Raw genomic sequence first — 24,845 nt, 5'->3', positions numbered from 1 at the left:
TAACAAAGGGAGCAGGGTAAACGGATTGGAATATGTGGGGAACCGTGGGGAACACTGCAGTACAGAGGGGAACCAAAGGGAGCCGGGGGAACGGGTTGGAAAAAGTGAATAACCGTGGGGAACACTGCAGGACAGAGGGGAACCAAAGGGAGCATGGTGTACAGGTTGGAAAAAGTGGGGAATCGTGGGGAGCACTGCACAATAGAGTGGAACCAAAGGGAGCAGGGGAAATGGATTGGAAAAAGTGGGAAGCGTGGGGAACACTCCAGAACAGAGGGCAACAAAAGGGTGCAGGGGGAACAGACTGGAAAAAGTGGAGAACCGTGGGGAACACTGCAGAACAGAGGTGAACCAAAGGAAGTAGGGGGAACGGAATGGAAAAGGTGGGGAACCATGGGGAACACTGCAGGGCAGAGGGGAACCAGAGGGAGCAGTGGGTACAGAATGGAAAAAAAGTGGAGAATCGTGGGGAACACTGCATATAGAGAGGAACCAAAGGGAGCATGGGGAACGGATTGTAAAAAGTGGGGAAGCGTAGGGAAAACTGCAGAAAACAGGAGAACCAAAGGGAGCAGGTGGAACAGATTGGAAAAAATGTGGGGAACCGTGGGGAAAACAGCAGAACAGAGGGGAGCCAAAGTAGCAGGGGGGACAGATTTGAAAAAAGTGGAGAATTGGGGAAAACTGCAGAACAGTGGGGAACCAAAGGGAGCAGGGGAAACAGATTTGAAAAAGTGGAGAACAGTGTGGAAAAATGCAGAAGAGTGGGGAAATAAAGGGAGCAGGGGGAACAGATTGTAAAAAGTGGGGAACCCTGTGGAAAAATGAAGAAGAGTGGGGAACCAAAGGGAGCAGGGGGAACGGATTGGAAAAAGTGGGGAATCGTGGGGAACACTGCAGGACAGAGGGGAACCAAAGGGAGCACGGTGAACAGATTGGAAAAAGTGGGGAATCGTGAGGAGCACTGCACAATAGATTGGAACCAAAGGGAGCAGGGGAAATGGATTGGAATAATTGGGGAAGCGTGGGGAACACTCCAGAACAGAGTGGATCCAAAGGGAGCAGGGGGAACAGATTGGAAAAAGTGGGGAACCGTGGGAAACACTGCAGAACAGAGCTGAACCAAAGGAATAGGAGGAACGGATTGGAAAAAGTGGGGAACCATGGGGAACACTGCAGGAAAGAGGGGAACCAAAGGGAGCAGGGGGTAAAAGTTGGAAAAAGTGGGGAACCTTGGGGAACACTGCAGAACAGAGGGGAACCAAAGGGTGTAGGGGGAACAGCTCGGAAATGTGGGAAACCGTGGGGAACAATGCAGAACAGAGTGGAACAAAAGGGAGCAGGGGGAACGGATTGGAAAAAGTGGGGAACTGTGGGGAACACTGCAGAACAGAGGGGAACAAAAGGGAGCAGGGGAAACGGATTGGAAAAAGTGGGGAACCATGGGGAACACTGCAGAACAGTGGGGAACCAAAGGTAGCAGGGGGAACGGATTGAAAAAAGTGGGCAACAGAGTGGAAAAATGCAGACCAGTAGGTAAACAAAGGGAGCAGGGGAAACGGATTGTAAGAAGTGGGGAACCGTGTGGAAAAATGCAGAACAGAGGGGAACCAAAGGGAGCAGGGGGAATGGATTGGGGAAGTGGGGAACCGTGGGGAAAAATGCAGGACAGAGGGGAAGAAAGGGAGCAGGGGGCACGGATCTGAAAAAGTGGGGAACCGTGATGAAAAATGCAGGACAGAGGGGAACGAAAGGGAGCAGGGGGAACAGATTGGAAAAAGTGGGGAAACATGGGGAACACTGCAGGACAGAGGGGAACCAAATGGAGAAGAGGGAACAGATTGGTAAAAGTGGGGAAAAGTTGGGAACACTGCAGAACAGAGGGAAACCAAAGGAGCAGGCAGAACAGATTGGAAAAAGTGGGGTACCGTGGGAAATACTGCAGAACAGTGGGGAACCAAAAGGAGCAGGGGGAACAGATTGAAAAAAGTGGGGAACGGAGTGGAAAAATGCAGAACAGTGGGTTAACAAAGGGAGCAGGGTAAACGGATTGGAATATGTGGGGAACCGTGGGGAACACTGCAGTACAGAGGGGAACCAAAGGGAGCAGGGGGAACGGATTGAAAAAAGTGGGGAACCGTGGAGAACACTGCAGGACAGAGGGGAACCAAGGGAGCAGCAGGAACGGATTGTAAAAAGTGAGGCCCATGGGGAACACTGCAGGACAGAGGGGAACGAAAGGGAGCAGGGGGAACAGATTGGAAAAAATGTGGAGAACCATGGGGAAACTGCAGAACAGAGGTGAACCAAAGGGAGCATGGGAACAGATTAGAAAAAATGTGGAGAACCGTGGGGAACAATGCAGAACAGATCGGAACAAAATGGAGCAGGGGGAACAGCTCGGAAATGTGGGGAACCGTGGGGAACAATGCAGAACAGAGGGGAACCAAAGGGAGCCGGGGGAACGGGTTGGAAAAAGTGGGGAACCGTGGGGATCACTGCAGAACAGAGGGGAACCAAAGGGAGCAGGGGTAACGGATTGGAAAAAGAGGGGAACAATGGAGAACACTGCAGGACAGAGGGGAACCAAAGGGAGCAGGGGGAACAGATTGGAAAAAATGTGGAGAACCGTGGGGAAACTGCAGAACAGAGGGGAACCAAAGGCAGCAGGGGAAACAGATTGGAAAATGTGGGGAACCATGGGGAATACTGCAGAACAGTGGGGAACCAAAGGGAGCAGGGGAAATGGATTGGAATAATTGGGGAAGCGTGGGGAACACTCCAGAACAGAGTGGATCCAAAGGGAGCAGGGGGAACAGATTGGAAAAAGTGGGGAACCGTGGGAAACACTGCAGAACAGAGCTGAACCAAAGGAATAGGAGGAACGGATTGGAAAAAGTGGGGAACCATGGGGAACACTGCAGGAAAGAGGGGAACCAAAGGGAGCAGGGGGTAAAAGTTGGAAAAAGTGGGGGACCTTGGGGAACACTGCAGAACAGAGGGGAACCAAAGGGTGCAGGGGGAACAGCTCGGAAATGTGGGAAACCGTGGGGAACAATGCAGAACAGAGTGGAACAATAGGGAGCAGGGGGAACGGATTGTAAAAAGTGGGGAATAGTGGAGTACACTGCAGAACAGAGGGGAACGAAAGGGAGCAGGGGGAACGGATCTGAAAAAGTGGGGAACCGTGATGAAAAATGCAGGACAGAGGGGAACGAAAGGGAGCAGGGGGAATGGATTGGTGAAGTGGGGAACTGTGGGTAAAAATGCAGGACAGAGGGGAAGAAAGGGAGCAGGGGGAACGGATCTGAAAAAGTGGGGAACCGTGATGAAAAATGCAGGACAGAGGGGAACGAAAGGGAGCAGGGGGAACAGATTGGAAAAAGTGGGGAAACATGGGGAACACTGCAGGACAGAGGGGAACCAAATGGAGAAGAGGGAACAGATTGGTAAAAGTGGGGAAAAGTTGGGAACACTGCAGAACAGAGGGAAACCAAAGGAGCAGGCAGAACAGATTGGAAAAAGTGGGGTACCGTGGGAAATACTGCAGAACAGTGGGGAACCAAAAGGAGCAGGGGGAACAGATTGAAAAAAGTGGGGAACGGAGTGGAAAAATACAGAACAGTGGGTTAACAAAGGGAGCAGGGAAAACGGATTGGAATATGTGGGGAACTGTGGGGAACACTGCAGTACAGAGGGGAACCAAAGGGAGCAGGGGGAACGGATTGAAAAAAGTGGGGAACCGTGGAGAACACTGCAGGACAGAGGGGAACCAAGGGAGCAGCAGGAACGGATTGTAAAAAGTGAGGCCCATGGGGAACACTGCAGGACAGAGGGGAACGAAAGGGAGCAGGGGGAACAGATTGGAAAAAATGTGGAGAACCATGGGAAACTGCAGAACAGAGGTGAACCAAAGGGAGCATGGGAACAGATTAGAAAAAATGTGGAGAACCGTGGGGAACAATGCAGAACAGATCGGAACCAAAGGGAGCAGGGGGAACAGCTCGGAAATGTGGGGAACCGTGGGGAACAATGCAGAACAGAGGGGAACCAAAGGGAGCCGGGGGAACGGGTTGGAAAAAGTGGGGAACCGTGGGGATCACTGCAGAACAGAGGGGAACCAAAGGGAGCAGGGGTAACGGATTGGAAAAAGAGGGGAACAATGGAGAACACTGCAGGACAGAGGGGAACCAAAGGGAGCAGGGGGAACAGATTGGAAAAAATGTGGAGAACCGTGGGGAAACTGCAGAACAGAGGGGAACCAAAGGCAGCAGGGGAAACAGATTGGAAAATGTGGGGAACCATGGGGAATACTGCAGAACAGTGGGGAACCAAAGGGAGCAGGGGGAACGGATTGAAAAAAGTGGGGAACGGAGTGGAAAAATGCAGAACAGTGGGTAAACAAAGGGAGCAGGGGAAACGGATTGGAAGAAGTGGGGAACCGTGTGGAAAAATGCAGAAGAGTGGGGAGCCAAAGGGAGCAGGGGAAACAGATTTGAAAAAGTGGAGAACAGTGTGGAAAAATGCAGAAGAGTGGGGAAACAAAGGGAGCAGGGGGAACAGATTGTAAAAAGTGGGGAACCCTGTGGAAAAATGCAAAAGAGTGGGGAACCAAAGGGAGCAGGGGGAACGGATTGGAAAAAGTGGGGAATCGTGGGGAACACTGCAGGACAGAGGGGAGCTAAAGGGAGCACGCGGAACAGATTGGAAAAAGTTGGGAATCGTGAGGAGCACTGCACAATAGATTGGAACCAAAGGGAGCAGGGGAAATGGATTGGAAAAAGTGGGGAGCGTGGGGAACACTCCAGAACAGAGTGGAACCAAAGGGAGCAGGGGGAACAGATTGGAAAAAGTGGGGAACCGTGGGAAACACTGCAGAACAGAGCTGAACCAAAGGAATAGGAGGAACGGATTGGAAAAAGTGGGGAACCATGGGAAACACTGCAGGAAAGAGAGGAACCAAAGGGAGCAGGGGGTAAAAGTTGGAAAAAGTGGGGAACCTTGGGGAAAACTGCAGAACAGAGGGGAACCAAAGGGTGCAGGGGGAACAGCTCGGAAATGTGGGAAACCGTGGGGAACAATGCAGAACAGAGTGGAACAATAGGAAGCAGGGGGAACGGATTGTAAAAAGTGGGGAATAGTGGAGTACACTGCAGAACAGAGGGGAACAAAAGGGAGCAGGGGAAACGGATTGGAAAAAGTGGGGAACCATGGGGAACACTGCAGAACAGTGGGGAACCAAAGGGAGCAGGGGGAACGTATTGAAAAAAGTGGGGAACAGAGTGGAAAAATGCAGAACAGTGGGTAAACAAAGGGAGCTGGGGAAACGGATTGTAAGAAGTGGGGAACCATGTGGAAAAATGCAGAACAGAGGGGAACCAAAGGGAGCAGGGGGAATGGATTGGTGAAGTGGGGAACCGTGGGGAAAAATGCAGGACAGAGGGGAACGAAAGGAAGCAGGGGGAACGGATCTGAAAAAGTGGGGAACCGTGATGAAAAATGCAGGACAGAGGGGAACGAAAGGGAGCAGGTGGAACGGATTGTAAAAAGTGGGGAACCGTGGGGAACACTGCAGGACAGAGGGGAACCAAAGGTAGCAGGCGGTACAGGTTGGAAATGGTGTGGAATCGTGGGAAACACTGCAGAACAGAGGGGAACCAAAGGGAGCAGGGGGAACAGATTGGAAAAAATGTGGAGAACCATGGGGAAACTGCAGAACAGAGATGAACCAAAGGGAGCATAGGAACAGATTAGAAAAAATGTGGAGAACCGTGGGGAACAATGCAGAACAGTGGGTTAACAAAGGGAGCAGGGTAAACGGATTGGAATATGTGGGGAACCGTGGGGAACACTGCAGTACAGAGGGGAACCAAAGGGAGCCGGGGGAACGGGTTGGAAAAAGTGAATAACCGTGGGGAACACTGCAGGACAGAGGGGAACCAAAGGGAGCATGGTGTACAGGTTGGAAAAAGTGGGGAATCGTGGGGAGCACTGCACAATAGAGTGGAACCAAAGGGAGCAGGGGAAATGGATTGGAAAAAGTGGGAAGCGTGGGGAACACTCCAGAACAGAGGGCAACAAAAGGGTGCAGGGGGAACAGACTGGAAAAAGTGGAGAACCGTGGGGAACACTGCAGAACAGAGGTGAACCAAAGGAAGTAGGGGGAACGGAATGGAAAAGGTGGGGAACCATGGGGAACACTGCAGGGCAGAGGGGAACCAGAGGGAGCAGTGGGTACAGAATGGAAAAAAAGTGGAGAATCGTGGGGAACACTGCATATAGAGAGGAACCAAAGGGAGCATGGGGAACGGATTGTAAAAAGTGGGGAAGCGTAGGGAAAACTGCAGAAAACAGGAGAACCAAAGGGAGCAGGTGGAACAGATTGGAAAAAATGTGGGGAACCGTGGGGAAAACAGCAGAACAGAGGGGAGCCAAAGTAGCAGGGGGGACAGATTTGAAAAAAGTGGAGAATTGGGGAAAACTGCAGAACAGTGGGGAACCAAAGGGAGCAGGGGAAACAGATTGTAAAAAGTGGGGAACCCTGTGGAAAAATGAAGAAGAGTGGGGAACCAAAGGGAGCAGGGGGAACGGATTGGAAAAAGTGGGGAATCGTGGGGAACACTGCAGGACAGAGGGGAACCAAAGGGAGCACGGTGAACAGATTGGAAAAAGTGGGGAATCGTGAGGAGCACTGCACAATAGATTGGAACCAAAGGGAGCAGGGGAAATGGATTGGAATAATTGGGGAAGCGTGGGGAACACTCCAGAACAGAGTGGATCCAAAGGGAGCAGGGGGAACAGATTGGAAAAAGTGGGGAACCGTGGGAAACACTGCAGAACAGAGCTGAACCAAAGGAATAGGAGGAACGGATTGGAAAAAGTGGGGAACCATGGGGAACACTGCAGGAAAGAGGGGAACCAAAGGGAGCAGGGGGTAAAAGTTGGAAAAAGTGGGGAACCTTGGGGAACACTGCAGAACAGAGGGGAACCAAAGGGTGTAGGGGGAACAGCTCGGAAATGTGGGAAACCGTGGGGAACAATGCAGAACAGAGTGGAACAAAAGGGAGCAGGGGGAACGGATTGGAAAAAGTGGGGAACTGTGGGGAACACTGCAGAACAGAGGGGAACAAAAGGGAGCAGGGGAAACGGATTGGAAAAAGTGGGGAACCATGGGGAACACTGCAGAACAGTGGGGAACCAAAGGTAGCAGGGGGAACGGATTGAAAAAAGTGGGCAACAGAGTGGAAAAATGCAGACCAGTAGGTAAACAAAGGGAGCAGGGGAAACGGATTGTAAGAAGTGGGGAACCGTGTGGAAAAATGCAGAACAGAGGGGAACCAAAGGGAGCAGGGGGAATGGATTGGGGAAGTGGGGAACCGTGGGGAAAAATGCAGGACAGAGGGGAAGAAAGGGAGCAGGGGGCACGGATCTGAAAAAGTGGGGAACCGTGATGAAAAATGCAGGACAGAGGGGAACGAAAGGGAGCAGGGGGAACAGATTGGAAAAAGTGGGGAAACATGGGGAACACTGCAGGACAGAGGGGAACCAAATGGAGAAGAGGGAACAGATTGGTAAAAGTGGGGAAAAGTTGGGAACACTGCAGAACAGAGGGAAACCAAAGGAGCAGGCAGAACAGATTGGAAAAAGTGGGGTACCGTGGGAAATACTGCAGAACAGTGGGGAACCAAAAGGAGCAGGGGGAACAGATTGAAAAAAGTGGGGAACGGAGTGGAAAAATGCAGAACAGTGGGTTAACAAAGGGAGCAGGGTAAACGGATTGGAATATGTGGGGAACCGTGGGGAACACTGCAGTACAGAGGGGAACCAAAGGGAGCAGGGGGAACGGATTGAAAAAAGTGGGGAACCGTGGAGAACACTGCAGGACAGAGGGGAACCAAGGGAGCAGCAGGAACGGATTGTAAAAAGTGAGGCCCATGGGGAACACTGCAGGACAGAGGGGAACGAAAGGGAGCAGGGGGAACAGATTGGAAAAAATGTGGAGAACCATGGGGAAACTGCAGAACAGAGGTGAACCAAAGGGAGCATGGGAACAGATTAGAAAAAATGTGGAGAACCGTGGGGAACAATGCAGAACAGATCGGAACAAAATGGAGCAGGGGGAACAGCTCGGAAATGTGGGGAACCGTGGGGAACAATGCAGAACAGAGGGGAACCAAAGGGAGCCGGGGGAACGGGTTGGAAAAAGTGGGGAACCGTGGGGATCACTGCAGAACAGAGGGGAACCAAAGGGAGCAGGGGTAACGGATTGGAAAAAGAGGGGAACAATGGAGAACACTGCAGGACAGAGGGGAACCAAAGGGAGCAGGGGGAACAGATTGGAAAAAATGTGGAGAACCGTGGGGAAACTGCAGAACAGAGGGGAACCAAAGGCAGCAGGGGAAACAGATTGGAAAATGTGGGGAACCATGGGGAATACTGCAGAACAGTGGGGAACCAAAGGGAGCAGGGGAAATGGATTGGAATAATTGGGGAAGCGTGGGGAACACTCCAGAACAGAGTGGATCCAAAGGGAGCAGGGGGAACAGATTGGAAAAAGTGGGGAACCGTGGGAAACACTGCAGAACAGAGCTGAACCAAAGGAATAGGAGGAACGGATTGGAAAAAGTGGGGAACCATGGGGAACACTGCAGGAAAGAGGGGAACCAAAGGGAGCAGGGGGTAAAAGTTGGAAAAAGTGGGGGACCTTGGGGAACACTGCAGAACAGAGGGGAACCAAAGGGTGCAGGGGGAACAGCTCGGAAATGTGGGAAACCGTGGGGAACAATGCAGAACAGAGTGGAACAATAGGGAGCAGGGGGAACGGATTGTAAAAAGTGGGGAATAGTGGAGTACACTGCAGAACAGAGGGGAACGAAAGGGAGCAGGGGGAACGGATCTGAAAAAGTGGGGAACCGTGATGAAAAATGCAGGACAGAGGGGAACGAAAGGGAGCAGGGGGAATGGATTGGTGAAGTGGGGAACTGTGGGTAAAAATGCAGGACAGAGGGGAAGAAAGGGAGCAGGGGGAACGGATCTGAAAAAGTGGGGAACCGTGATGAAAAATGCAGGACAGAGGGGAACGAAAGGGAGCAGGGGGAACAGATTGGAAAAAGTGGGGAAACATGGGGAACACTGCAGGACAGAGGGGAACCAAATGGAGAAGAGGGAACAGATTGGTAAAAGTGGGGAAAAGTTGGGAACACTGCAGAACAGAGGGAAACCAAAGGAGCAGGCAGAACAGATTGGAAAAAGTGGGGTACCGTGGGAAATACTGCAGAACAGTGGGGAACCAAAAGGAGCAGGGGGAACAGATTGAAAAAAGTGGGGAACGGAGTGGAAAAATACAGAACAGTGGGTTAACAAAGGGAGCAGGGAAAACGGATTGGAATATGTGGGGAACTGTGGGGAACACTGCAGTACAGAGGGGAACCAAAGGGAGCAGGGGGAACGGATTGAAAAAAGTGGGGAACCGTGGAGAACACTGCAGGACAGAGGGGAACCAAGGGAGCAGCAGGAACGGATTGTAAAAAGTGAGGCCCATGGGGAACACTGCAGGACAGAGGGGAACGAAAGGGAGCAGGGGGAACAGATTGGAAAAAATGTGGAGAACCATGGGAAACTGCAGAACAGAGGTGAACCAAAGGGAGCATGGGAACAGATTAGAAAAAATGTGGAGAACCGTGGGGAACAATGCAGAACAGATCGGAACCAAAGGGAGCAGGGGGAACAGCTCGGAAATGTGGGGAACCGTGGGGAACAATGCAGAACAGAGGGGAACCAAAGGGAGCCGGGGGAACGGGTTGGAAAAAGTGGGGAACCGTGGGGATCACTGCAGAACAGAGGGGAACCAAAGGGAGCAGGGGTAACGGATTGGAAAAAGAGGGGAACAATGGAGAACACTGCAGGACAGAGGGGAACCAAAGGGAGCAGGGGGAACAGATTGGAAAAAATGTGGAGAACCGTGGGGAAACTGCAGAACAGAGGGGAACCAAAGGCAGCAGGGGAAACAGATTGGAAAATGTGGGGAACCATGGGGAATACTGCAGAACAGTGGGGAACCAAAGGGAGCAGGGGGAACGGATTGAAAAAAGTGGGGAACGGAGTGGAAAAATGCAGAACAGTGGGTAAACAAAGGGAGCAGGGGAAACGGATTGGAAGAAGTGGGGAACCGTGTGGAAAAATGCAGAAGAGTGGGGAGCCAAAGGGAGCAGGGGAAACAGATTTGAAAAAGTGGAGAACAGTGTGGAAAAATGCAGAAGAGTGGGGAAACAAAGGGAGCAGGGGGAACAGATTGTAAAAAGTGGGGAACCCTGTGGAAAAATGCAAAAGAGTGGGGAACCAAAGGGAGCAGGGGGAACGGATTGGAAAAAGTGGGGAATCGTGGGGAACACTGCAGGACAGAGGGGAGCTAAAGGGAGCACGCGGAACAGATTGGAAAAAGTTGGGAATCGTGAGGAGCACTGCACAATAGATTGGAACCAAAGGGAGCAGGGGAAATGGATTGGAAAAAGTGGGGAGCGTGGGGAACACTCCAGAACAGAGTGGAACCAAAGGGAGCAGGGGGAACAGATTGGAAAAAGTGGGGAACCGTGGGAAACACTGAAGAACAGAGCTGAACCAAAGGAATAGGAGGAACGGATTGGAAAAAGTGGGGAACCATGGGAAACACTGCAGGAAAGAGAGGAACCAAAGGGAGCAGGGGGTAAAAGTTGGAAAAAGTGGGGAACCTTGGGGAAAACTGCAGAACAGAGGGGAACCAAAGGGTGCAGGGGGAACAGCTCGGAAATGTGGGAAACCGTGGGGAACAATGCAGAACAGAGTGGAACAATAGGAAGCAGGGGGAACGGATTGTAAAAAGTGGGGAATAGTGGAGTACACTGCAGAACAGAGGGGAACAAAAGGGAGCAGGGGAAACGGATTGGAAAAAGTGGGGAACCATGGGGAACACTGCAGAACAGTGGGGAACCAAAGGGAGCAGGGGGAACGTATTGAAAAAAGTGGGGAACAGAGTGGAAAAATGCAGAACAGTGGGTAAACAAAGGGAGCTGGGGAAACGGATTGTAAGAAGTGGGGAACCATGTGGAAAAATGCAGAACAGAGGGGAACCAAAGGGAGCAGGGGGAATGGATTGGTGAAGTGGGGAACCGTGGGGAAAAATGCAGGACAGAGGGGAACGAAAGGAAGCAGGGGGAACGGATCTGAAAAAGTGGGGAACCGTGATGAAAAATGCAGGACAGAGGGGAACGAAAGGGAGCAGGTGGAACGGATTGTAAAAAGTGGGGAACCGTGGGGAACACTGCAGGACAGAGGGGAACCAAAGGTAGCAGGCGGTACAGGTTGGAAATGGTGTGGAATCGTGGGAAACACTGCAGAACAGAGGGGAACCAAAGGGAGCAGGGGGAACAGATTGGAAAAAATGTGGAGAACCATGGGGAAACTGCAGAACAGAGATGAACCAAAGGGAGCATAGGAACAGATTAGAAAAAATGTGGAGAACCGTGGGGAACAATGCAGAACAGTGGGTTAACAAAGGGAGCAGGGTAAACGGATTGGAATATGTGGGGAACCGTGGGGAACACTGCAGTACAGAGGGGAACCAAAGGGAGCCGGGGGAACGGGTTGGAAAAAGTGAATAACCGTGGGGAACACTGCAGGACAGAGGGGAACCAAAGGGAGCATGGTGTACAGGTTGGAAAAAGTGGGGAATCGTGGGGAGCACTGCACAATAGAGTGGAACCAAAGGGAGCAGGGGAAATGGATTGGAAAAAGTGGGAAGCGTGGGGAACACTCCAGAACAGAGGGCAACAAAAGGGTGCAGGGGGAACAGACTGGAAAAAGTGGAGAACCGTGGGGAACACTGCAGAACAGAGGTGAACCAAAGGAAGTAGGGGGAACGGAATGGAAAAGGTGGGGAACCATGGGGAACACTGCAGGGCAGAGGGGAACCAGAGGGAGCAGTGGGTACAGAATGGAAAAAAAGTGGAGAATCGTGGGGAACACTGCATATAGAGAGGAACCAAAGGGAGCATGGGGAACGGATTGTAAAAAGTGGGGAAGCGTAGGGAAAACTGCAGAAAACAGGAGAACCAAAGGGAGCAGGTGGAACAGATTGGAAAAAATGTGGGGAACCGTGGGGAAAACAGCAGAACAGAGGGGAGCCAAAGTAGCAGGGGGGACAGATTTGAAAAAAGTGGAGAATTGGGGAAAACTGCAGAACAGTGGGGAACCAAAGGGAGCAGGGGAAACAGATTTGAAAAAGTGGAGAACAGTGTGGAAAAATGCAGAAGAGTGGGGAAATAAAGGGAGCAGGGGGAACAGATTGTAAAAAGTGGGGAACCCTGTGGAAAAATGAAGAAGAGTGGGGAACCAAAGGGAGCAGGGGGAACGGATTGGAAAAAGTGGGGAATCGTGGGGAACACTGCAGGACAGAGGGGAACCAAAGGGAGCACGGTGAACAGATTGGAAAAAGTGGGGAATCGTGAGGAGCACTGCACAATAGATTGGAACCAAAGGGAGCAGGGGAAATGGATTGGAATAATTGGGGAAGCGTGGGGAACACTCCAGAACAGAGTGGATCCAAAGGGAGCAGGGGGAACAGATTGGAAAAAGTGGGGAACCGTGGGAAACACTGCAGAACAGAGCTGAACCAAAGGAATAGGAGGAACGGATTGGAAAAAGTGGGGAACCATGGGGAACACTGCAGGAAAGAGGGGAACCAAAGGGAGCAGGGGGTAAAAGTTGGAAAAAGTGGGGAACCTTGGGGAACACTGCAGAACAGAGGGGAACCAAAGGGTGTAGGGGGAACAGCTCGGAAATGTGGGAAACCGTGGGGAACAATGCAGAACAGAGTGGAACAAAAGGGAGCAGGGGGAACGGATTGGAAAAAGTGGGGAACTGTGGGGAACACTGCAGAACAGAGGGGAACAAAAGGGAGCAGGGGAAACGGATTGGAAAAAGTGGGGAACCATGGGGAACACTGCAGAACAGTGGGGAACCAAAGGTAGCAGGGGGAACGGATTGAAAAAAGTGGGCAACAGAGTGGAAAAATGCAGACCAGTAGGTAAACAAAGGGAGCAGGGGAAACGGATTGTAAGAAGTGGGGAACCGTGTGGAAAAATGCAGAACAGAGGGGAACCAAAGGGAGCAGGGGGAATGGATTGGGGAAGTGGGGAACCGTGGGGAAAAATGCAGGACAGAGGGGAAGAAAGGGAGCAGGGGGCACGGATCTGAAAAAGTGGGGAACCGTGATGAAAAATGCAGGACAGAGGGGAACGAAAGGGAGCAGGGGGAACAGATTGGAAAAAGTGGGGAAACATGGGGAACACTGCAGGACAGAGGGGAACCAAATGGAGAAGAGGGAACAGATTGGTAAAAGTGGGGAAAAGTTGGGAACACTGCAGAACAGAGGGAAACCAAAGGAGCAGGCAGAACAGATTGGAAAAAGTGGGGTACCGTGGGAAATACTGCAGAACAGTGGGGAACCAAAAGGAGCAGGGGGAACAGATTGAAAAAAGTGGGGAACGGAGTGGAAAAATGCAGAACAGTGGGTTAACAAAGGGAGCAGGGTAAACGGATTGGAATATGTGGGGAACCGTGGGGAACACTGCAGTACAGAGGGGAACCAAAGGGAGCAGGGGGAACGGATTGAAAAAAGTGGGGAACCGTGGAGAACACTGCAGGACAGAGGGGAACCAAGGGAGCAGCAGGAACGGATTGTAAAAAGTGAGGCCCATGGGGAACACTGCAGGACAGAGGGGAACGAAAGGGAGCAGGGGGAACAGATTGGAAAAAATGTGGAGAACCATGGGGAAACTGCAGAACAGAGGTGAACCAAAGGGAGCATGGGAACAGATTAGAAAAAATGTGGAGAACCGTGGGGAACAATGCAGAACAGATCGGAACAAAATGGAGCAGGGGGAACAGCTCGGAAATGTGGGGAACCGTGGGGAACAATGCAGAACAGAGGGGAACCAAAGGGAGCCGGGGGAACGGGTTGGAAAAAGTGGGGAACCGTGGGGATCACTGCAGAACAGAGGGGAACCAAAGGGAGCAGGGGTAACGGATTGGAAAAAGAGGGGAACAATGGAGAACACTGCAGGACAGAGGGGAACCAAAGGGAGCAGGGGGAACAGATTGGAAAAAATGTGGAGAACCGTGGGGAAACTGCAGAACAGAGGGGAACCAAAGGCAGCAGGGGAAACAGATTGGAAAATGTGGGGAACCATGGGGAATACTGCAGAACAGTGGGGAACCAAAGGGAGCAGGGGAAATGGATTGGAATAATTGGGGAAGCGTGGGGAACACTCCAGAACAGAGTGGATCCAAAGGGAGCAGGGGGAACAGATTGGAAAAAGTGGGGAACCGTGGGAAACACTGCAGAACAGAGCTGAACCAAAGGAATAGGAGGAACGGATTGGAAAAAGTGGGGAACCATGGGGAACACTGCAGGAAAGAGGGGAACCAAAGGGAGCAGGGGGTAAAAGTTGGAAAAAGTGGGGGACCTTGGGGAACACTGCAGAACAGAGGGGAACCAAAGGGTGCAGGGGGAACAGCTCGGAAATGTGGGAAACCGTGGGGAACAATGCAGAACAGAGTGGAACAATAGGGAGCAGGGGGAACGGATTGTAAAAAGTGGGGAATAGTGGAGTACACTGCAGAACAGAGGGGAACGAAAGGGAGCAGGGGGAACGGATCTGAAAAAGTGGGGAACCGTGATGAAAAATGCAGGACAGAGGGGAACGAAAGGGAGCAGGGGGAATGGATTGGTGAAGTGGGGAACTGTGGGTAAAAATGCAGGACAGAGGGGAAGAAAGGGAGCAGGGGGAACGGATCTGAAAAAGTGGGGAACCGTGATGAAAAATGCAGGACAGAGGGGAACGAAAGGGAGCAGGGGGAACAGATTGGAAAAAGTGGGGAAACATGGGGAACACTGCAGGACAGAGGGGAACCAAATGGAGAAGAGGGAACAGATTGGTAAAAGTGGGGAAAAGTTGGGAACACTGCAGAACAGAGGGAAACCAAAGGAGCAGGCAGAACAGATTGGAAAAAGTGGGGTACCGTGGGAAATACTGCAGAACAGTGGGGAACCAAAAGGAGCAGGGGGAACAGATTGAAAAAAGTGGGGAACGGAGTGGAAAAATACAGAACAGTGGGTTAACAAAGGGAGCAGGGAAAACGGATTGGAATATGTGGGGAACTGTGGGGAACACTGCAGTACAGAGGGGAACCAAAGGGAGCAGGGGGAACGGATTGAAAAAAGTGGGGAACCGTGGAGAACACTGCAGGACAGAGGGGAACCAAGGGAGCAGCAGGAACGGATTGTAAAAAGTGAGGCCCATGGGGAACACTGCAGGACAGAGGGGAACGAAAGGGAGCAGGGGGAACAGATTGGAAAAAATGTGGAGAACCATGGGAAACTGCAGAACAGAGGTGAACCAAAGGGAGCATGGGAACAGATTAGAAAAAATGTGGAGAACCGTGGGGAACAATGCAGAACAGATCGGAACCAAAGGGAGCAGGGGGAACAGCTCGGAAATGTGGGGAACCGTGGGGAACAATGCAGAACAGAGGGGAACCAAAGGGAGCCGGGGGAACGGGTTGGAAAAAGTGGGGAACCGTGGGGATCACTGCAGAACAGAGGGGAACCAAAGGGAGCAGGGGTAACGGATTGGAAAAAGAGGGGAACAATGGAGAACACTGCAGGACAGAGGGGAACCAAAGGGAGCAGGGGGAACAGATTGGAAAAAATGTGGAGAACCGTGGGGAAACTGCAGAACAGAGGGGAACCAAAGGCAGCAGGGGAAACAGATTGGAAAATGTGGGGAACCATGGGGAATACTGCAGAACAGTGGGGAACCAAAGGGAGCAGGGGGAACGGATTGAAAAAAGTGGGGAACGGAGTGGAAAAATGCAGAACAGTGGGTAAACAAAGGGAGCAGGGGAAACGGATTGGAAGAAGTGGGGAACCGTGTGGAAAAATGCAGAAGAGTGGGGAGCCAAAGGGAGCAGGGGAAACAGATTTGAAAAAGTGGAGAACAGTGTGGAAAAATGCAGAAGAGTGGGGAAACAAAGGGAGCAGGGGGAACAGATTGTAAAAAGTGGGGAACCCTGTGGAAAAATGCAAAAGAGTGGGGAACCAAAGGGAGCAGGGGGAACGGATTGGAAAAAGTGGGGAATCGTGGGGAACACTGCAGGACAGAGGGGAGCTAAAGGGAGCACGCGGAACAGATTGGAAAAAGTTGGGAATCGTGAGGAGCACTGCACAATAGATTGGAACCAAAGGGAGCAGGGGAAATGGATTGGAAAAAGTGGGGAGCGTGGGGAACACTCCAGAACAGAGTGGAACCAAAGGGAGCAGGGGGAACAGATTGGAAAAAGTGGGGAACCGTGGGAAACACTGAAGAACAGAGCTGAACCAAAGGAATAGGAGGAACGGATTGGAAAAAGTGGGGAACCATGGGAAACACTGCAGGAAAGAGAGGAACCAAAGGGAGCAGGGGGTAAAAGTTGGAAAAAGTGGGGAACCTTGGGGAAAACTGCAGAACAGAGGGGAACCAAAGGGTGCAGGGGGAACAGCTCGGAAATGTGGGAAACCGTGGGGAACAATGCAGAACAGAGTGGAACAATAGGAAGCAGGGGGAACGGATTGTAAAAAGTGGGGAATAGTGGAGTACACTGCAGAACAGAGGGGAACAAAAGGGAGCAGGGGAAACGGATTGGAAAAAGTGGGGAACCATGGGGAACACTGCAGAACAGTGGGGAACCAAAGGGAGCAGGGGGAACGTATTGAAAAAAGTGGGGAACAGAGTGGAAAAATGCAGAACAGTGGGTAAACAAAGGGAGCTGGGGAAACGGATTGTAAGAAGTGGGGAACCATGTGGAAAAATGCAGAACAGAGGGGAACCAAAGGGAGCAGGGGGAATGGATTGGTGAAGTGGGGAACCGTGGGGAAAAATGCAGGACAGAGGGGAACGAAAGGAAGCAGGGGGAACGGATCTGAAAAAGTGGGGAACCGTGATGAAAAATGCAGGACAGAGGGGAACGAAAGGGAGCAGGTGGAACGGATTGTAAAAAGTGGGGAACCGTGGGGAACACTGCAGGACAGAGGGGAACCAAAGGTAGCAGGCGGTACAGGTTGGAAATGGTGTGGAATCGTGGGAAACACTGCAGAACAGAGGGGAACCAAAGGGAGCAGGGGGAACAGATTGGAAAAAATGTGGAGAACCATGGGGAAACTGCAGAACAGAGATGAACCAAAGGGAGCATAGGAACAGATTAGAAAAAATGTGGAGAACCGTGGGGAACAATGCAGAACAGTGGGTTAACAAAGGGAGCAGGGTAAACGGATTGGAATATGTGGGGAACCGTGGGGAACACTGCAGTACAGAGGGGAACCAAAGGGAGCCGGGGGAACGGGTTGGAAAAAGTGAATAACCGTGGGGAACACTGCAGGACAGAGGGGAACCAAAGGGAGCATGGTGTACAGGTTGGAAAAAGTGGGGAATCGTGGGGAGCACTGCACAATAGAGTGGAACCAAAGGGAGCAGGGGAAATGGATTGGAAAAAGTGGGAAGCGTGGGGAACACTCCAGAACAGAGGGCAACAAAAGGGTGCAGGGGGAACAGACTGGAAAAAGTGGAGAACCGTGGGGAACACTGCAGAACAGAGGTGAACCAAAGGAAGTAGGGGGAACGGAATGGAAAAGGTGGGGAACCATGGGGAACACTGCAGGGCAGAGGGGAACCAGAGGGAGCAGTGGGTACAGAATGGAAAAAAAGTGGAGAATCGTGGGGAACACTGCATATAGAGAGGAACCAAAGGGAGCATGGGGAACGGATTGTAAAAAGTGGGGAAGCGTAGGGAAAACTGCAGAAAACAGGAGAACCAAAGGGAGCAGGTGGAACAGATTGGAAAAAATGTGGGGAACCGTGGGGAAAACAGCAGAACAGAGGGGAGCCAAAGTAGCAGGGGGGACAGATTTGAAAAAAGTGGAGAATTGGGGAAAACTGCAGAACAGTGGGGAACCAAAGGGAGCAGGGGAAACAGATTTGAAAAAGTGGAGAACAGTGTGGAAAAATGCAGAAGAGTGGGGAAATAAAGGGAGCAGGGGGAACAGATTGTAAAAAGTGGGGAACCCTGTGGAAAAATGAAGAAGAGTGGGGAACCAAAGGGAGCAGGGGGAACGGATTGGAAAAAGTGGGGAATCGTGGGGAACACTGCAGGACAGAGGGGAACCAAAGGGAGCACGGTGAACAGATTGGAAAAAGTGGGGAATCGTGAGGAGCACTGCACAATAGATTGGAACCAAAGGGAGCAGGGGAAATGGATTGGAATAATTGGGGAAGCGTGGGGAACACTCCAGAACAGAGTGGATCCAAAGGGAGCAGGGGGAACAGATTGGAAAAAGTGGGGAACCGTGGGAAACACTGCAGAACAGAGCTGAACCAAAGGAATAGGAGGAACGGATTGGAAAAAGTGGGGAACCATGGGGAACACTGCAGGAAAGAGGGGAACCAAAGGGAGCAGGGGGTAAAAGTTGGAAAAAGTGGGGAACCTTGGGGAACACTGCAGAACAGAGGGGAACCAAAGGGTGTAGGGGGAACAGCTCGGAAATGTGGGAAACCGTGGGGAACAATGCAGAACAGAGTGGAACAAAAGGGAGCAGGGGGAACGGATTGGAAAAAGTGGGGAACTGTGGGGAACACTGCAGAACAGAGGGGAACAAAAGGGAGCAGGGGAAACGGATTGGAAAAAGTGGGGAACCATGGGGAACACTGCAGAACAGTGGGGAACCAAAGGTAGCAGGGGGAACGGATTGAAAAAAGTGGGCAACAGAGTGGAAAAATGCAGACCAGTAGGTAAACAAAGGGAGCAGGGGAAACGGATTGTAAGAAGTGGGGAACCGTGTGGAAAAATGCAGAACAGAGGGGAACCAAAGGGAGCAGGGGGAATGGATTGGGGAAGTGGGGAACCGTGGGGAAAAATGCAGGACAGAGGGGAAGAAAGGGAGCAGGGGGCACGGATCTGAAAAAGTGGGGAACCGTGATGAAAAATGCAGGACAGAGGGGAACGAAAGGGAGCAGGGGGAACAGATTGGAAAAAGTGGGGAAACATGGGGAACACTGCAGGACAGAGGGGAACCAAATGGAGAAGAGGGAACAGATTGGTAAAAGTGGGGAAAAGTTGGGAACACTGCAGAACAGAGGGAAACCAAAGGAGCAGGCAGAACAGATTGGAAAAAGTGGGGTACCGTGGGAAATACTGCAGAACAGTGGGGAACCAAAAGGAGCAGGGGGAACAGATTGAAAAAAGTGGGGAACGGAGTGGAAAAATGCAGAACAGTGGGTTAACAAAGGGAGCAGGGTAAACGGATTGGAATATGTGGGGAACCGTGGGGAACACTGCAGTACAGAGGGGAACCAAAGGGAGCAGGGGGAACGGATTGAAAAAAGTGGGGAACCGTGGAGAACACTGCAGGACAGAGGGGAACCAAGGGAGCAGCAGGAACGGATTGTAAAAAGTGAGGCCCATGGGGAACACTGCAGGACAGAGGGGAACGAAAGGGAGCAGGGGGAACAGATTGGAAAAAATGTGGAGAACCATGGGGAAACTGCAGAACAGAGGTGAACCAAAGGGAGCATGGGAACAGATTAGAAAAAATGTGGAGAACCGTGGGGAACAATGCAGAACAGATCGGAACAAAATGGAGCAGGGGGAACAGCTCGGAAATGTGGGGAACCGTGGGGAACAATGCAGAACAGAGGGGAACCAAAGGGAGCCGGGGGAACGGGTTGGAAAAAGTGGGGAACCGTGGGGATCACTGCAGAACAGAGGGGAACCAAAGGGAGCAGGGGTAACGGATTGGAAAAAGAGGGGAACAATGGAGAACACTGCAGGACAGAGGGGAACCAAAGGGAGCAGGGGGAACAGATTGGAAAAAATGTGGAGAACCGTGGGGAAACTGCAGAACAGAGGGGAACCAAAGGCAGCAGGGGAAACAGATTGGAAAATGTGGGGAACCATGGGGAATACTGCAGAGCAGTGGGGAACCAAAGGGAGCAGGGGAAATGGATTGGAATAATTGGGGAAGCGTGGGGAACACTCCAGAACAGAGTGGATCCAAAGGGAGCAGGGGGAACAGATTGGAAAAAGTGGGGAACCGTGGGAAACACTGCAGAACAGAGCTGAACCAAAGGAATAGGAGGAACGGATTGGAAAAAGTGGGGAACCATGGGGAACACTGCAGGAAAGAGGGGAACCAAAGGGAGCAGGGGGTAAAAGTTGGAAAAAGTGGGGGACCTTGGGGAACACTGCAGAACAGAGGGGAACCAAAGTGTGTAGGGGGAACAGCTCGGAAATGTGGGAAACCGTGGGGAACAATGCAGAACAGAGTGGAACAAAAGGGAGCAGGGGGAACGGATTGGAAAAAGTGGGGAACTGTGGGGAACACTGCAGAACAGTGGGGAACCAAAGGTAGCAGGGGGAACGGATTGAAAAAAGTGGGCAACAGAGTGGAAAAATGCAGACCAGTAGGTAAACAAAGGGAGCAGGGGAAACGGATTGTAAGAACTGGGGAACCGTGTGGAAAAATGCAGAACAGAGGGGAACCAAAGGGAGCAGGGGGAATGGATTGGTGAAGTGGGGAACCGTGGGGAAAAATGCAGGACAGAGGGGAAGAAAGGGAGCAGGGGGCACGGATCTGAAAAAGTGGGGAACCGTGATGAAAAATGCAGGACAGAGGGGTACCAAAAGGAGCAGGGGGAATGGATTGGAAAAAGTGGGGAACCGTGGAGAACATTGCAGGACAGAGGGGAAACAAAGGGAGCAGGGCAAACTGATTGGAAAAAGTGGGGAAATGTGGGGAACACTGCAGGACAGAGGGGAAACAAAGGGAGCAGGGTGAACAGATTCGAAAAAGTGTGCAACCTTGGGGAACACTGCAGAATAGAGGGGAACTAAACGGAGCAAAGGGAACAGATTGGAAAAACTGCAGAACCATGGCGAACACTGCAAAACAGTGGGGAACAAAAGGGAGCAGCGGGAACGGATTGGAAGAAGTGGGGAACCGTGGGAAACACTGCAGAACAGAGGGGAACGAAATGGAGCACGGCGAGCATATCAGAAAGAAGTTGAGAAGTGGGGAACACTGCAGGACAGAGGGGAACCAAAGGGAGCAGGGGGGAACGGATTGGATAAAGTGGGGAACTATGGAGAACACTGCAGGACAGAGGGGAACCAAAGGGAGCAGGGGGAACAGATTGGAAAAAATGTGGAGAACCGTGGGGAAACTGCAGAACAGAGGGGAACCAAAGGCAGCAGGGGGAACGGATTGAAAAAAGTGGGGAACAGAGTGGAAAAATGCAGAACAGTGGGTAAACAAAGGGAGCTGGGGAAACGGATTGTAAGAAGTGGGGAACGGAGTGGAAAAATGCAGAACAGTGGGTAAACAAAGGGAGCAGGGGAAACGGATTGGAAGAAGTGGGAAACCGTGTGGAAAAATGCAGAACAGTGGGGAACCAAAGGAGGCAGGGGAAACAGATTTGAAAAAGTGGAGAACAGTGTGGAAAAATGCAGAAGAGTGGGGAAACAAAGGGAGCAGGGGGAACAGATTGTAAAAAGTGGGGAACCGTGGGAAACACTGAAGAACAGAGCTGAACCAAAGGAATAGGAGGAACGGATTGGAAAAAGTGGGAAACCATGGGAAACACTGCAGGAAAGAGAGGAACCAAAGGGAGCAGGGGGTAAAAGTTGGAAAAAGTGGGGAACCTTGGGGAAAACTGCAGAACAGAGGGGAACCAAAGGGTGCAGGGGGAACAGCTCGGAAATGTGGGAAACCGTGGGGAACAATGCAGAACAGAGTGGAACAATAGGGAGCAGGGGGAACGGATTGTAAAAAGTGGGGAATAGTGGAGTACACTGCAGAACAGAGGGGAACGAAAGGGAGCAGGGGGAACGGATCTGAAAAAGTGGGGAACCGTGATGAAAAATGCAGGACAGAGGGGAACGAAAGGGAGCAGGGGGAATGGATTGGTGAAGTGGGGAACTGTGGGTAAAAATGCAGGACAGAGGGGAAGAAAGGGAGCAGGGGGAACGGATCTGAAAAAGTGGGGAACCGTGATGAAAAATGCAGGACAGAGGGGAACGAAAGGGAGCAGGGGGAACAGATTGGAAAAAGTGGGGAAACATGGGGAACACTGCAGGACAGAGGGGAACCAAATGGAGAAGAGGGAACAGATTGGTAAAAGTGGGGAAAAGTTGGGAACACTGCAGAACAGAGGGAAACCAAAGGAGCAGGCAGAACAGATTGGAAAAAGTGGGGTACCGTGGGAAATACTGCAGAACAGTGGGGAACCAAAAGGAGCAGGGGGAACAGATTGAAAAAAGTGGGGAACGGAGTGGAAAAATACAGAACAGTGGGTTAACAAAGGGAGCAGGGAAAACGGATTGGAATATGTGGGGAACTGTGGGGAACACTGCAGTACAGAGGGGAACCAAAGGGAGCAGGGGGAACGGATTGAAAAAAGTGGGGAACCGTGGAGAACACTGCAGGACAGAGGGGAACCAAGGGAGCAGCAGGAACGGATTGTAAAAAGTGAGGCCCATGGGGAACACTGCAGGACAGAGGGGAACGAAAGGGAGCAGGGGGAACAGATTGGAAAAAATGTGGAGAACCATGGGAAACTGCAGAACAGAGGTGAACCAAAGGGAGCATGGGAACAGATTAGAAAAAATGTGGAGAACCGTGGGGAACAATGCAGAACAGATCGGAACCAAAGGGAGCAGGGGGAACAGCTCGGAAATGTGGGGAACCGTGGGGAACAATGCAGAACAGAGGGGAACCAAAGGGAGCCGGGGGAACGGGTTGGAAAAAGTGGGGAACCGTGGGGATCACTGCAGAACAGAGGGGAACCAAAGGGAGCAGGGGTAACGGATTGGAAAAAGAGGGGAACAATGGAGAACACTGCAGGACAGAGGGGAACCAAAGGGAGCAGGGGGAACAGATTGGAAAAAATGTGGAGAACCGTGGGGAAACTGCAGAACAGAGGGGAACCAAAGGCAGCAGGGGAAACAGATTGGAAAATGTGGGGAACCATGGGGAATACTGCAGAACAGTGGGGAACCAAAGGGAGCAGGGGGAACGGATTGAAAAAAGTGGGGAACGGAGTGGAAAAATGCAGAACAGTGGGTAAACAAAGGGAGCAGGGGAAACGGATTGGAAGAAGTGGGGAACCGTGTGGAAAAATGCAGAAGAGTGGGGAGCCAAAGGGAGCAGGGGAAACAGATTTGAAAAAGTGGAGAACAGTGTGGAAAAATGCAGAAGAGTGGGGAAACAAAGGGAGCAGGGGGAACAGATTGTAAAAAGTGGGGAACCCTGTGGAAAAATGCAAAAGAGTGGGGAACCAAAGGGAGCAGGGGGAACGGATTGGAAAAAGTGGGGAATCGTGGGGAACACTGCAGGACAGAGGGGAGCTAAAGGGAGCACGCGGAACAGATTGGAAAAAGTTGGGAATCGTGAGGAGCACTGCACAATAGATTGGAACCAAAGGGAGCAGGGGAAATGGATTGGAAAAAGTGGGGAGCGTGGGGAACACTCCAGAACAGAGTGGAACCAAAGGGAGCAGGGGGAACAGATTGGAAAAAGTGGGGAACCGTGGGAAACACTGAAGAACAGAGCTGAACCAAAGGAATAGGAGGAACGGATTGGAAAAAGTGGGGAACCATGGGAAACACTGCAGGAAAGAGAGGAACCAAAGGGAGCAGGGGGTAAAAGTTGGAAAAAGTGGGGAACCTTGGGGAAAACTGCAGAACAGAGGGGAACCAAAGGGTGCAGGGGGAACAGCTCGGAAATGTGGGAAACCGTGGGGAACAATGCAGAACAGAGTGGAACAATAGGAAGCAGGGGGAACGGATTGTAAAAAGTGGGGAATAGTGGAGTACACTGCAGAACAGAGGGGAACAAAAGGGAGCAGGGGAAACGGATTGGAAAAAGTGGGGAACCATGGGGAACACTGCAGAACAGTGGGGAACCAAAGGGAGCAGGGGGAACGTATTGAAAAAAGTGGGGAACAGAGTGGAAAAATGCAGAACAGTGGGTAAACAAAGGGAGCTGGGGAAACGGATTGTAAGAAGTGGGGAACCATGTGGAAAAATGCAGAACAGAGGGGAACCAAAGGGAGCAGGGGGAATGGATTGGTGAAGTGGGGAACCGTGGGGAAAAATGCAGGACAGAGGGGAACGAAAGGAAGCAGGGGGAACGGATCTGAAAAAGTGGGGAACCGTGATGAAAAATGCAGGACAGAGGGGAACGAAAGGGAGCAGGTGGAACGGATTGTAAAAAGTGGGGAACCGTGGGGAACACTGCAGGACAGAGGGGAACCAAAGGTAGCAGGCGGTACAGGTTGGAAATGGTGTGGAATCGTGGGAAACACTGCAGAACAGAGGGGAACCAAAGGGAGCAGGGGGAACAGATTGGAAAAAATGTGGAGAACCATGGGGAAACTGCAGAACAGAGATGAACCAAAGGGAGCATAGGAACAGATTAGAAAAAATGTGGAGAACCGTGGGGAACAATGCAGAACAGTGGGTTAACAAAGGGAGCAGGGTAAACGGATTGGAATATGTGGGGAACCGTGGGGAACACTGCAGTACAGAGGGGAACCAAAGGGAGCCGGGGGAACGGGTTGGAAAAAGTGAATAACCGTGGGGAACACTGCAGGACAGAGGGGAACCAAAGGGAGCATGGTGTACAGGTTGGAAAAAGTGGGGAATCGTGGGGAGCACTGCACAATAGAGTGGAACCAAAGGGAGCAGGGGAAATGGATTGGAAAAAGTGGGAAGCGTGGGGA

The sequence above is a fragment of the Narcine bancroftii genome, unplaced genomic scaffold (genome assembly GCF_036971445.1).
Source record: "Narcine bancroftii isolate sNarBan1 unplaced genomic scaffold, sNarBan1.hap1 Scaffold_166, whole genome shotgun sequence".
NCBI classification, from domain to species: domain Eukaryota; kingdom Metazoa; phylum Chordata; class Chondrichthyes; order Torpediniformes; family Narcinidae; genus Narcine; species Narcine bancroftii.
Note: the sequence above shows the minus strand (reverse complement) of the source record.